Below are 15,551 nucleotides of genomic sequence, written 5' to 3' on the forward strand. Positions count from 1 at the left end.
CTCTCCTGGCAGTACTAGCCACAGATGTTTTTTAAATCGTCAGCTTATTGAAGAGAAATTTCTGGAGGAGTATTCCCTCTCTGCTGAGCTGGGATTTAACTGCCACCATGCTCTTTGTGAATTTGATAGCTTCCTAATCCGTGGAGGCTGTGACCTTATTGTAATGTGTTGACTTCCTCTGCTGCCAGTGCCCCCCTCCCGACCCCCCCAACCACCTCACACTGCATTCATTTGTGGCTGTCTCTCACAGTGACATTTCCTCCTCTACCTGATTCCCAAGATGATTTATTTCTCATTTGAGCTTGAGCAGCCTAAGAGATAATGTCAAAATCCATCAATCACCGACAAGCTTTGTAAATAGCATCCCTCAGCTTTGCAGAAAGGATAATCTCTACTGCCCAGTCCCCTCAGGAGCAGCCAGCACCCCCCTCGTTCCCCCCCCCCTCGCCACCCCGCCCCAGGAGAGAACCAGGACATCAGAATCCTTCCTAGAATGTGGAATCTCATGCCTGGGAGGCAGGGAGGGATTTCAGCCACATAACACCTGACTCCTAGCGTAGGAAGATGGGAGCTGAGGAGGTGACATCCCCTAGGAGTTCTGGGAGCTAAAGGTGAGGCATGGGTGGATAACCAAGAGCCCCTTTAGAAAGCCACAGGAACAATCCCTGGGCCTTGCTTTTTTCTCTCCCTCGGTGTGGCATTCTGTTTGGGCCAACGATGCCTTGGGTGGTGTGAACTGGTTTCTGAGAAGAGATTAAGGCTGAGATCTCATGGTCACCTCTTCTCTCAAGACAAGCAGCAGCCACGGCTGAATGTAGCCTGTTGTAGATTTGCCTTATAGTGTGTTTGTTTAAAAAAAAAAAAGGAATTAGTTACAGCATTTCAAATGAGAGACTGACTGCATATGAAATTGCACATTTCTGATTTCTCTAGGAAAATCACATCAGATAATCTTGGCTGGCATTTCCATGGCAAGAGGGAGCTGGAACTAAGGAAATCTCTTCGGATGGGGTGGCACTGTCTTCTATGTTCCAGTCCCCATGTTACCCCACATTCACATAGGTTATTTGCCTGCTCCCCTGAGCATTTGAGTTTTAACAGAGAGAATAGGAAAAAAAATCACAATGGGGTTAAAAGAGAGCCCTACTTTGTGCTGTGTTCCATAGCTAGAGAATATAAGAAGAAAAGTAAAATAAAAGGTGCTTCATAACTATTGCCTTTATATATTGTTATCTCCGTTTTGCAGAAAGAGAAACTGGAGACCTGAGAAGTTAATTAACATGCTCAACGTCACATGATTGGTAAGTGGTGGCATCATAATTTGAGGTCAGGATTCCCTGGCTCCCAGTTGTATGACCACAAAATTTCACTCTGCATTTCTACCACACGGGCCTCCCCAGGGATCCAATCCCCTTATGAGTAGACTGCCCACACATTCCTGCTTCCCCAGGGAACCTGAGGCTCTGGCAGGCCCCTCAGAGTTGATATTTTACCAACTGCTGTAGTTGACACCAGAAAACTCCGACTGGAGTCTTGCTTTTCTCTTTCCCTGGCTGGCATCCTCTCTGCTCTCTGAATCCCGAACGAGCATATATGATACTCAAATAGAAGAGGAGAAACTGCTTTATATATCACAGAGCTTGCCCTGTGCATTGAGGTTCAGAGGTTAAATGGCTCTCAGTCCTGCACTCAGCAGCCATCTGCACTATACATCACTGGCCTGAATTTTCAGCCCCATCAAATTCTTTAAGGCATCTGGTCCCAATCTTTGTGGTTGCCTGAGTATTTATTTATGTCCCAGGAATTACTGCCATTTCTAACCTGTGCTTTATGGCTCCCACCTCCCTGCTATCCTTAATTGCTCTTGCAGTACATAGGATTTTGTTTGAAGAGTCTTTCCTCTCTGGATTATTTCCGATAGCCCTCAGGAGCTGCGTAGATAGCAGACATTTGTCCTCTGGGTTTCTGCATGGCATCTGCCTGGTTCTGTCGAAGTGTGCTGGACACCCCAAACTCCCACTGGACACTATCGCCAAGAGGTGTCAAGGTCATATGGGCTTCCATGCAGTGGTGTTTACAACAGATGCTCCTCTCTCATGTTTTGTGTTTCGGCATGGCTATCAAACTGCTGGTAGTCTCATCGTTTTAGAGTCTTAGCTTGGTTGGTTTTTATCGCAGCAGCCCTCTGCCTCCATATATACCTGTACTTTGCTTCATAAGGTCCAGAGAAAATGCCATGGGAAACTGGGCTGGAGGTATAATACTGAGACCCGGAATAGCTGCAGCAATCTTGAGAAAGAAGAACAAAGTTAGAGGGATCACAATACCAGATATCAAGCTATACTACAAATCCACTGTTCTTAAAACTGCCTGGTACTGGCACAAGAACAGACATATAGACCAATGGAACAGAACAGGGAACCCAGAAATTGACCCAAGCCATTATGCTCAATTAATATTTGACAAAGGAGGCAAGACCATACAATGGAGTCAAGACAGTCTCTTCAATAAATGGTGTTGGGAAAATTGGACAGATACATGCAAAAAAAATGAAACTAGACCACCAACTTACACTATACACAAAAATAAACTCAAAATGGATAAAGGACTTAAAAGTAAGATGGAAACCACAAAAAATCTTAGAAGAAGCCATCAGCAGCAAAATAGCAGACATTTGTCGTATCAATATCTTTATTGATACAGCTCCTAGGGCAATGGAAACTAAGAATAAAATAAACAAATGGGACTACATCAAAATAAAAAGCTTCTGCACAGCAAAAGAAACCATCAACAAAACAACAAGAAAGCCCATTGCATGGGAGAACCTATTTGCCAATGTTATCTCCGATAAGGGTCTAATCTCCAAAATTTACAGAGAACTCTTACAACTTAACAAAAGAAAGATAAACAATCCAATAAAAAAAAATGGGCAAAGGACCTAAATAGACACTTTTCAAAAGAAGATATACAGAAGGCCAAGAGACATATGAAAACATGCTCAAAGTCACTAATCATCTGAGAGATGCAAATCAAAACAACAATGAGGTACCATCTCACACCTGTCAGAATGGCTATCATCAACAAACGACAAGTGCTGGCAAGGATGTGGAGAAATAGGAACCCTTGTGCACTGCTGATGAGAATGCAGACTGGTGCAGCCACTATGGAGAACAGTATGGAGTTTCCTCAAAAACTAAAAATGGAACTCCCATTTTACCCGGTAATCCTACTTCTAGGAATATATCCCAAGAAAACAGAAACACCAATCAGAAAGGATATATGCACCCCTATGTTCATAGCAGCACAATTTACAATGGCTAAAATTTAAAAACAGCCTAAGTGCCCATCAGTAGATGAGTGGATTAGAAAATTATGGTACATCTACACAATGGAATTGTGTAAAAAAAGAAGGAATTCCTACCATTTGCAGCAGCATGGATGGAACCGGAGAGCATTATGCTAAGCGAAATAAACCAGTCAGAGAAAGATAAATATCACATGATTTCACTCATTTGTGGAATATAATGAACAACATAAACTAATGAGCAAAAATAGAACCAGAGTCATAGAAGCCTCAAACAGACTGTCCAACCTATGAGGGAAGGCGGGGGGGGGGGGGGAGTGGGTAAGAGATCAACCAAAGGATTTGTATGCATGCATATGAGCATAACCAATGGACACAGACAGTAGTGGGGTGAGGGCATGTGCTGGGGGGGTAGGAGCAGCATGGGAGAGGTCAATGGGGGGAAAAAAGAGACTTATGTAATACTTTAAACAATAAAGAATTAAAAAAAAAAAGACTGCCTGCCTAATGCCTTCTTCCCTTAGATTGAGTTTTCTGTGCAAAGTCGACTATCTTGCCCACACTGGGCATGGCTGGGTCTCGGTGATGGATGTGACTCAGACTCCAGTTGGGATCCCTGAAATCTTGAGTGGCAGTCTTTTATATTATCTCGGGTCCTTAAAGCAAATCATTTGAAATAGGCTCATTACACAGCCTCAATCCAGACACAGGTTGGCTTAGTGTTCCTCTGGGAGCTTGGGTAGGCAGCTTCAGGGTCCTCTTTCCTAAAGAAGCAGCCTTCCTGACTCGAAGGAGAGTTGGCTTTTGGCTTCTGCACGGTGTGAGCTGAGTAACGGGCTACAGGGTCACAGTCACCCTGCAATAGGTGGGGCTTCTTGAGCCAGCTTAAGCAACAAGGAGGATATGGAAGTGGAGCCCACCCAAGGACAGAGTTATTGCTGGGTCTTTGGAAGGGGCACAGGCAATAAGCTCTCTTGTTACTGCCTTGCTCTGCAGACTGGTTTCATCCTCTCTCTCTGCAGACTGTCTGTCTTTGCCTCTTCAGTTCACAGGGTGGCCTGTGATTATCCCATAGCTCTCAGGTTATCATGTAATAGTTGCAAAATTGGCAAAACTTGTCATATCTTTCCCAATCCCGATTTCAAATCTCCTTAGGGAAGAGCTTTATGGTTTCCGCTGGTACCAGTGTTTCCCTCTGATCCAAGAAGCCTGCCCCATCCACCATGTCTGCATCTGTGGACCAAAGGCAGTCCACAGAGAAGGTCGATGTGATCATATTTTTTTTTCCATCTTCATACATTCACTTTGTACCTTTCTGGGAAGGCATTTAAGAGGTGAGAGAAGGTACTCAAGAGAAGCAGTGATGTCTAGCAAACAATCTTGGTAGCTAATAGTTCATGAACAGTTCCTGTGTGTATGGAGTGTGTCACAGGAATCATCTCACCTAATATACACCACAAGATCTTATCAGCACTTGAGATTAGCCTCATTTCACCGTGAGGACATCAGGTTTCGGGAGCTGGTTTAAAAAGTGACAAGAAAGCAGGATTTGGAGTCAGAAGATCTAGATTTGAATCTTGTGTCAGCATTATACTAATTTCTTGACCTAAGGCACGTCTTTTTATAGCTCTGAGTCACAGTTTCCCCATCTGTAAAGGAAGGATAATGGAGTACTGCATAAAGAAGTAGAGGAGCAGGTGGTGGGGTGTGTGTGTTCTAAGGATTAAATTAAGGAATGCATCTGAAATGTTCTGGAAACTCGATGGCACGACACACTTAAAAGGGATTATTATTATTAAGGCAGAAAACTGGGAATGACCTTTTGGCCTTTGCCTGGTTCCCAGGATGTTTTAGGCAGGCCATTGTTTGCACAGTACTTTCATGCTCTTAATTTGTAGTGCATATGTTTGCATGTTTTACCTTTTAGGTGGCACCTTGAGTCTAGGGTGTGTCTTTCAAGTTTCTTTACATGACTTAGAAATGATGGGTGCCTAATGAATGCTAGATATACAGATGGAAATTCAGGCCTTTTGTGAATCTGTCTTTTATGTTTTTGTCACAATGTTTTTACATAGTCTGGAGACCTCTTAACAATGAGGGTGAAAGCCTTTGAAAATCTCAAAAAGCCCTGGATAAATGCAAAGGTATTAAATGTAAAGGAGGCGCTATTACCACTAATGCTATTCAAATTTATAAGTAGTATTGGGGATAATAAATCTATAAGAAAAAAAGCTTTTATTTATGTTTTCTTCTTTGGACTTGGCAAATGCATTCTATATGGGTCATGTTTCTACTTTTCTGCTCGCTGTGTGCCTGAAGGCACATATTGAAATATCGAAAGAAGAAAGGGAAGTATAACAACATGGAATCACAAAATGTTGGAGCGTAGAGATCATTATGTTCAGCCCTGTCACTTTACAGATGAGAAGACTAACTGTAAGCGACATGAAATGACTTGCCTAAGGTCACACAACGAAAGAGTAACCTTATGTCATTATTTCTCCTCAGAAGAATGTCTAGTTTGTTGGCATTTCCTTGGAAAGAGAACAATTTTTAAAATACAATCTTTTCTTCCAAGGGCCATTGCCATGGATCTTCGGCTCACTGATGGAAATGAGGCTGTGGCGGGAAAGTGAGGAAGGCCTGCAGGCCACCTTGCTTGTCGGCTCACTCTAAATGCACCACTCAAGTAGCTAATCATGTAACAGCAAAAACACTTTCATCCAGGTGAATTTCTTCATATTAAATATCAAATCACTTTATTCAAATCATTATTTCTTTTTAATATCTGTATTAAATATCTGTATTTATTTTTAAATATATTTTTATTGATTTCAGAGAGGAAGGGAGAAGGAGAGAGAGATAGAAACATCAATGATGACAGAATCATTGATTGACTGCCTCCTGCATGGTCTCTACTGGGGATTGAGCCCCAGGCATGTGCCTTGATTAGAATTAAACTAGAATTCAGGTTTGATTCTAGCCAAGGCACATGCCTGGGGCTCAATCCCCAGTAGAGAGCATGCAGGAGGTCAAACCTGGGACCCAGTAGAGAGCTGCTAAAGGTCAAACCTGGGACCTTTCAGTATGCAGGCTGATGCTCTATCCACTGAGCCAAATGGGCTAGGGCTCATTCTTATTTTTCAAAGTCTCCATTCTAAGAACCCATCTATTTACAGTCAAACACGCTAAAAGGAATTCTGCTCTGCAGTGGCTGGAAGAACTTCAAGTGAAATGTATCTAAACCAGGAGGAAGCCATTCCCTTGGTTTTCCTCTGGGTGGTCGGTTCAGGTTGGTGCTTGATTGAAAAATTGCTTTGATAAGTTCACCATCTTGTGTAAAAGAGCCTGTGTCCGGGTGTGGAAGATGGAGGCTCTTTAGAGTGGGAGCAGGGGAGCAGCTGAATGCTTTGTAGGGGAGAGGTCAAATGAAGAGAGGCTCATGAGGTCATTTTTAATAAGATTTTTTTAGACAAAATGGTAGGTATTCGTCAGATAAATCCCATCTTCCATATTTACTAAGAAACTTGCAGTAAAATACACATTATTCACCATTGAGGGCATGAGAAGGGGGATGGGGGAACCATGGAGGGATAAGAACACATTTGTAATACCTTAATCAATAAAGGGGGAAAAAATGAGTAAAAAAAAAAAAAGAGTGAATTGTGTAGGGAAAACATAAAAAATTGTCAAATCCCACTTGGGGATGGGCAGAGTAAAACCTGTGGATGCATATGGGCACTAGCTTATGGGTAGGGTTGAAGGATTTATCAAATAAATTACAAGACACCGAGTTAAATTTGAATTTAAGTAAACAAATAATTTTTTAAATTTAGTTTGTTTCATGCAGTTTTTGAACATACTCATATGAACCGATTATTCATTATTTATCTGAAATTCAAATTTAACAGGGCATCCTCTTTTTTATCTGGCACTCCAACTATGGGTTAGGTTGGGTGGGGTTTTTACAATCAGAGAGAGAAATAGGAAGTAAGCAAAGGCACCAAAGAGACAGAGTTCAAGGTGTATTTGAGGAATAGGGAGGGAAAAGGTGGGAATGCAGTATAGGGAGTGTAGGGAGTTGTCTGAGCAATGAGGTAGAAAAATAATCTAAAACCAGGTCCCAGGAAGCCACAGATGCCAGTCTCACTGATTTATGCTCTGTCAGCAATGGAGAGCTCTTCCATACGTTAAAGAGAGGGAAATCATATGCTCCCCCCACTGGACCATCCATCCCTCTATCCATTCAACTACATCAATATGACACATTAGAAATTTATATTCTTGTTCTGCATTGCACTCGCTAAGTGATGTTTAACAAATCACCTAGACTCACCCCCTAGTGGTTTGGCTCAGTGGATAGAGCCTCGGCCTGTGGACCAAAGGGTTCCAGGTTCGATTCTGGTCAATGGCATGTACCTAGGTTGCAGGCTCCTCCCCAGCCTGGGCCCTGGTCGGGCTCTTGCAGAAGGCAACCAGCCAACCAACCAACCAAACAAATCACACAATTGTTGAGCAGACAAGGCCACCTTGAATGCTTTCTTGAGAACTTGTTTGAAGGTTCCAGGACTGTATATAGGGATTCATACCCTTGTTACCCTAAAACAGCCATTTCAGTCTGTTCATTTCATCCTTTTGCTAAAGCACTGGACTTTATCCCCGTGTTCTCACCAGTGAGTGAAAACCACATCCCTATCTTTTGCCAAGTCAGCCGATTTGTGTGTAGGTGGGTGCTGCTGTTTGCATCATGTGTTACAAAGTGGGTTTGCATTCATTATTTCCATTGACCCTTCAAGGAACTCATTCTGCTATGATGATAGATTCTGCTATCATTCTGCTAGGAGGATAGATTGGGATGGGGGTAAAGATCGGAGGTAGTGAGCCCACCAGGAGGCTGCTGTGAGAGTCCAGGTGACACAGGAGGTAGACCTGATCCAGAGTAGTGGAAAGCAGAGCTAAAAATAGGAGGAATGAATGGAAAGAAATGACACAAACAAAAACAAAGGGAAGTTCTGACACCCACATTTCAGGCTCCTTGACACTGCTTCCATTTCCTCTAGGGACATGTCCTGGATGAGGGTGAAACCGGATGCGCCTTGGAAGTTTCAGATGACACCACCCCTAAGTTTCCATTGGATAAAGAAAGGCCCAAAATAGCCTCTGGTCCCACAGGCTAGTGATTACTGGGACTCAGATTCCTGTTTGGAAAACGCGAGGAAGAAGCCAGACACTTGCCCACTTACCCTCTCACCAGCTGACCTGCAACATTGGTGCCTGCTGACTCGGAGTGTTTGCCAACTTCGATTAGCCCCGTGGCCTGGCTCAGCCGGGCAGGTCCTGCACTGCTGCTAAAAGAAGCCTCCAGGGAGGGGCTGTGAGACTAGAGCCCTTTTCTTTCCTACTAAGTGTCAATCCAGACTGACTGCTTGGCAGTTTGAGGTAGGGGTGGGGAGAGATAACAGTATTAGAAGAAGCAGAAGACAAAGCCAACTGTTAACCTAATGGTTACTTATAAAAAAGAGAAAACATGCCAAACGATCCTTGTGGGTGACTCGTTTTTCTTCTTTATTTGGAGTTTGTAAAGTCCTCTGGAGTCCAGCAGAGTAAGATGGGCATTAGTGAGATGCTGTGTGGGAGCTTGTCGCTGGCTCAGATCAGGCTGGTGGGATTTGGCACAGGTGATGACCTGCCTGCTCTCTGGCCCCTGGAACTCTGTTCTTTGCACCATTAGGACAGGTGACGCACATCGACAGGCTGAGCCCTCCCCTAGCACGTAGCAATGCTCTTGTTCCAGGGAATGTAAAGGAATGTGAGAATCCCAGGTCAGGATTCAGTGTGAGAGGAAGCTCTGTGGTCATCCCATTCTGACTCTGAAGGTTGATTTTAGTATCAAAGGCTGTTTTTCTTATGTTTTTTGGTTTTTTGTGTGTGTGTGTGTGTTTTTTTTTGTGGTTGGGCTCTTACTTATATTTCCTCTAGGACTAAGGTTCTGTCTAGTCAATCGCCAGCATTAGAATCCCTGGCCACCAGGATAGGACCCTGCTTCCCATGAGTGGAATTCTCTGCTACCTCTGACTGGTGCTTACCTGGTGGAAGAGGAATCTGGTGCAGTGGTTCTAGCCTGGCTGGTCAACAGAACCACTGGGAAGCTCAGGGATTCTGAGTTAACTCATCTGGAATTGGTCTGGGAAGAGGTTTGTTTTTTTATTAAGTTGCCTAAGTGATTTAAATGTATAGATCAGGATTGAGAGCCACAGGTCTGGTGGCTAAGATTGGGGATCTTGGTGTTCACAATGACATGGATGGATCTTGAGGACATGATTGATGCTAAGTGAAATCAGTGAAGTCAGACAGAAACAAATACTATGTGATATCACTTTTATGTGGAATCTAAAAAAGCTGAACCCATAGAGACAGACTAGAATGGTAGTTTCCAAGGGCTGGGGAGTGGGGGGAATGGGAAAATACTGGTCAGAGTACAAACTTCCAGCTATAAGATAAATAACTCCTGGGGATCTAATGCACAGCATGATGATAATAATTAATAATACTGGATTGTATACTGGAAAGTTGCTAAGAGAGTAGATCTTGAATGTTCTCACCACAAAAAGAAACGGTAATTATGTGATATGACGTGTTAGCTAACATGATGGTGATAATCATTTTGCAATGTATCAAATCAACATATTGTACATCTTAAACTTATACAATATTATGTCAATTATATATCAATAAGCTTGGAGGGGATGCCAGAAAATATAGAATTATACAAAGAATGTCAAGAGATTATTAACATAGGGGCAGCAGTAAATTTACTAAAAATTTTAGTTAACATTTGAACAATTTAAGGAAATAAAACAATGCTTATTTGAAAAAAAATAACGAGATTGGGGGCCTTGGGATTAGATGGACGTGGCTTCAAATCTGACTTTATTGTTTATTAACTGTGTGACCTTGGGGCTAGTTATTTAGCCTTGTGTGTTGTCAGTGTCCTTGTCTCTAAAATTACTCCTATCGCGTGGTTGACATGGATTTTAGACAGCATGCAAAGCATCTAGCATGGCATCTGGTACAAAATAGGAATGTATTACTACTGCCTGTTGCCAGACTCTTTTTCTTGTGCTCAACCAATGCCTCGAGTAATTATCCCTTACTGGGCTTCTGGAATTGGATTATCTGCCTGCGGCCCTCAGATGCCTCGCTCTATGAACATGTCTGAAGAATATTCTTTACCCTTTTTCACACCAAAATTCTGTTCACACCCAGTCCTCAACACTTTGACTTTGCTGCTTAGCCTATCACCTATAGGATCTGTTCTTGAGAAACTGGGAAACCAGGACAGCAAACCTAGTTCATCTTTTGGGTCAGTTCTAATCAATTGGTAGTGCTATATAGAGCACAGCCTCAAGGGTCTGAGGCTGAAACTAAGGATCATGAGTGACATCCCCCGGGAGAATGAGGAAGAGATGGCACCCCTCTGCCGATGTTGGTGTCCAGGACGACAGCAGACCCAGGAGCCTGGACCACTGCTCTCCCTCTCCTCCGCCAACTCCAAACACAAAACAACTCAGTAAATTTTTGACCCGGGGAGGATTGGGCTTTCCTGAATTTAGGAAGTGGTTCCAGAATACTGTCCTGGCAACTCACAGGAAGCCCTTCTGCTCTGCTCTGAGGTGGAAGGGGTGACAGCTGCCCCATTTCCAGGTATTGGAAACAGTTGGCACAGAGCTCTAGAAACCCTGCCCTGGATTGTTCGGCACCGGGCAGTGTGGTGCCAACCTTTGGAAGGGCTTCCATGCAACATGAGCCTCCTTGCATGTTAACCCTTGAGAGAGCCAGCCTATGCTCTCTTGAAAGCTAGAAAGTGTAAACATCCCGGGCGCTCCTCCTTTTTGATGGAAGCTCAGATCTTCTTAGGCATATAGCTCTTTTCTATTTCTTCTGTTTTCACAGTTCTCCAGTTTCATGTGTTTCCATGTTGCAGTGGTTAGTGGAGGGGCTCCATATCCAAACCTTATGGATACTCTGCCACTCACTAGTATGGGACTTTTGGCTACTTAATTGAACTGTGCCTTCATTTCCTCATCTCCAAAATGGGAGTACAACCTGGGTGGGTGGATAGGGGCTGGGAGGAAGTGTATAGGGGGGTGGGGAATGGGAGATATCTGTAATACTATCAACAATAAAGAATATATTAAAAAATAAAATAAAATAAAATGGGAGTACAAATACTGCCACATGTTGTAAGGATAAGTGAGTGAATCCACATCGGGTGGCCCTGACAGTGCCTGCTTACAGTGAGCACGGGTCATTATAATTGAGTAATGGGCTGGATGACAGGCCGCTGAACGGTGAGAGAGGACCTTCCTGATGGGCCACGGCTGTTTTTAGAAATGTGACTGGGGCTTCTTGCTCCTCTTTCAGACCATGCGAGTTCATCCATTTCGCCCTGGCTTCAGTCATTTCCATTCAGCTGGGAGGGACACGGAAGGATAATGGGCTTCATTTGGAATGCACAGTCTAGAAAAATGTCTTTTATTGCAGTGTATCTCCTTCTCCATTTGCCTAAGTGTGTGTAGTGGTTGCATCTTAACTGCCAAGGAGTATTACCAGTGGATAAACAAGAGTTGCCTCTTTGCATCTTCCAGAATAGACGAGTGGCCCTGGATGCTGGTGGAACACAGGGGAAATGAGACCCCCTCTAAGGGTCAGAGAAGAGTCTCAGATACCTGCACTAGGTGGGCCCAGCTTATCTGTCAGAGGAGGAAGAGCCTGTGAACACTTTTTGAGACTTGTCCACGGGACCCATAACTTCTCTAACTGCTTTATGTGTATTAGCTCATCTAATGCTCACAAGATCCTATGAGGTAAGTGATATTTGTTTACTTGTCCTTTACAAGTGAGGAAATTGGGGCACAGAGACGTTAAGAACCTTTCCCACAGTCACACAGCTTTAGTAGCAGAGCTGGGGTTCATACTCTTAGTTACCACATTAGGCTGCCTTCTGGGAGGTGAGAAGTTGAATGCCAGGAAAAAAAACCAGACTGCCAAGGTCCCCAGGAAGAGAAGATGGGGCTGCACTGGGTGCTGAAGTGGATTGAGCTTGAAAGAAAACGGAGGTTTCTCAAGCATTTGGGCCCAGAGGGCAACTGGAACAAGGAATCCCGGACCCTGCTGTGACAGGGAGGCCTATCTCCTGCGCTGGCCAAAGCCCCGCTCAGCATGGCCTTCCCTATGGTCTGCTTTGAAGAAGTGTGCTATTGGCTGTGGTTCTGTCATGACTTATCACGTGACACCCTTGTTTTCAGGGCCATTGTCTCAAGAAAGAAGATATATCCAGGGTGCTGGGGACGGCAGTGAGGCAAGTTGAAGGCTGCATATCCTTGATGACGTCATGAACCCCAAGGAGCTGCTATAAACAGTGGCTCCCCAGGATGCAAACCCCACGGTTTGATCCAGGTTTTCCTGACTCTGCCACTCGGCACCACACGGGATCTCCCTTTGCCAGGTGCCGTGTAATAGGGTGTGACAGCAAACACAGGCCAGTATCGTCTGCCTGGGAAAGTGTTATTCAGAGCCAGGCAGAAAGTTTGCACCGTGAATCTTTGGACACGTTCCCCAAGGCCCGATTGTCAAACAATTGGTAACGTTTTCATAGTCACATATGAAGTGAAAACCTTCACTGGGGCACGTCCCCCACCTCCCTAACTCCCATGCTGACCCGAGTCCCTCCTGATTTCAATCTTGTGATGAGTGCCCAACAGGAAAACATCAATGATGGAGGAGGCAGGAGATGAACAGTGAATTATTGGAATGGTCCCCCAGCCTTTAGGTACCTGAGAAATCTCTCTCTCTCTCTCTCTCTCTCTCTCTCTCTCTCTCTCTAACCACCACGGATGAAGCAGGAAAAACGAATGATAGACTCTGAAAGCTGAAATGTACCTCCAACACCTTCCAGGTCAGTCTCCCCCTCTGACAGACAAAGGCTGGAGGCTGAGACCGGAAATGGCTTGGCCAACCGACTTAATGGCTAACCTACCAGGACTCCTGGCTCCTAAGGCAGGCTGGTCAGAATTCAGGTTGCCATATCGCCTGAGATGGGTAATGTGGACACCCTCCACCCCAGCCCGTAGACAGAAAATCTTCAAATGCCGTTTGCAGTGTCTACACTGTGCACACACAGACACACATACACACAGAGATTATGTCATTGTCCTACTTCCAGACACCAGTTCCTACAATCAGAGAAAGGCTGGCCACGAAGACCGGAGAAGCCCTTTGTATTCACAGTGTGGTCATTCTGGAGGGGCGAGCCTGGGACTCCCCCACTGGAAGTTCATAGCTGATGAATTCAGGAAGCTTATTTAATTTGTGACCAACATAGCAGTTTCACAGAGAGAGGGCCGTGTTGGCAGGTGCAGAGCCCAGCTCCCCAGATGGGATAATCTCTTCCTTATTAATTTGCTGCATGCTGCCTCTCATTTCTCGCAGTCGTTCCAAACGTGTTACAAACGACCACATGCTCTGGGTCCTGAATCCACTACTGCTGTAGCTTTGAAAGGAAACAGCGTTGCCCAAACACTGCAGTGAGCTCTGCCGGCACACATTTCACAGTTGCCTTGAAGTCACCAGTGCTCTCCCCCAACCCTGAGCCCTGCTCCACCGGGGACACCCACTGTCTGCTCTCGTGTTTCTTAGGAAATGGAAGTCTAGATGGTCAGAATGTTTTCAGGGCCATATCGGAACTCAGAGTTCTAATTTTGGGGGCTGCCCTATCTTGCTCTTCTCTAGAGTACATGGCAGGCTGGTTGCCTATGGCCCTTAGTCCAATGACTCTCAAACTTGAGTGGGCGTCAATGTCCACCTGGAGGGCTTGTTTGAAAACACAGGCTGCTGGGCCCCCAACCCCAGAGCTTCTGACTCTACAAGTCTGGGGGCCTGAGACTATGGATGGCTAACAAGTGCCTAGAGATGCTGGGAGGCCCACCGCAGGAGTCCAGTGAGAGAGCCCGGGGGCTGCTCCCTCCAGGTAAACACTGCTCGGTATCTTCTGAAGAAGGTCACTGTTGTTTAGAGGGTTTCTGGTTTGCTTCGTGCCTTTTTCCTTTCCCCTCCCTCATATAGATTAAATCCCAGTTCAGAAACTTTTTTTTTTTTTAAATATTAGGGCTCAATGGAGAATGTAGTTGACTAAATAAATTTGAATGTGTATTGCAGTACTTGATACGGATTTTTCCAAAACATGAGCACTTAAAGCTAGACAAAAATATTTCCCCTGGGTTCAGCCATTCTACACAGATCCGCTCCTGGGTTCTAAGGAACCGTTTGGAGAGAACAGTCCCAGAGTGCAGTGTGCTGCAGGAGCATCCTCGGGATGGCCTCCACATGCAGAGCACACACCTCCACCTCAGTCTCTCAACCAACACTGTTTTGGTCACTTACAGGCTTACGACATGCCCTGTCATTAACTACAGTGTTTTGTGGGGGGTATTTTAGGACAGAGGAGCTTATTTTTCCCAAGGAAAAGAACTTTTGCTTTTAGAGATGTAAAAAATTAGCAACCAACACTTAAATATATAATGAATGCAAAAGTCCTGTTTAGCATATGAAGTGGGTAAGGGGGGTGGGGTGGGGGAGGGGAGTAGATTTAGCTAATTGGAAGACCAGCTTTTACAGTTCCATGCTATTGACATTGGCAAGCATACAGGATTGTTACTCAGACAAGCAAATACCAGGTCGGGGAGGTCCTGATCTAGTGTTTTATACCTAGTATATCATTCAAGGGCTTCAGGTAAAGGCCTATGGAAATCCTACAGAGTGTCACATAAATGGTTCTTTTTTTTTTTTTTAAAGAGGAATATGTGTAAAATCACACTATTTTTGTTACTATTTAAGCATATTCCTCAGGCATCTATTCACATTTCAAAAAGCAAGGAGGTTGTCTTGAATTAAAATGGTGGCTAGAATTGAGGAAACAGACGGAGGTACTTGGGACAGATACTTGGGACAGATGGGCAGGTGGCTCATTCATTCGGTGGGATGGACAGAAACACCGGTTGCTTCGGAGTGGCTGCACCTACTCCAGTCACTGAACTGGCTCTTAGGTGGGGACTCACAGAACCAACCACCAGTGAGCTTAATGTAGACAAGCGTTAGATTCCCACCTCTCCCTCCCCCTAAACTAGCCAATCAACCAACAGCCTTTAAAACAAGTTTAAAAAAAACCCACAGCTTAAAAAAAGAAAAA

The 15,551-nt window shown here is 44.5% G+C and overlaps 1 long non-coding RNA gene across 1 annotated transcript; it reads left to right on the plus strand.

Moving 5' to 3' along the window:
- The first annotated feature begins 559 nt into the window (after window positions 1-559).
- Window positions 560-8,433, plus strand: LOC129151356 (uncharacterized). Its single transcript, XR_008558041.1, has 3 exons — window positions 560-611; window positions 1,247-1,301; window positions 8,365-8,433. It is a non-coding gene; the product is annotated as an uncharacterized LOC129151356 (long non-coding RNA).
- Window positions 8,434-15,551: the final 7,118 nt, after the last annotated feature.

This window comes from Eptesicus fuscus, chromosome 13 (assembly GCF_027574615.1).
Source record: "Eptesicus fuscus isolate TK198812 chromosome 13, DD_ASM_mEF_20220401, whole genome shotgun sequence".
Taxonomy (NCBI): Eukaryota; Metazoa; Chordata; class Mammalia; order Chiroptera; family Vespertilionidae; genus Eptesicus; species Eptesicus fuscus.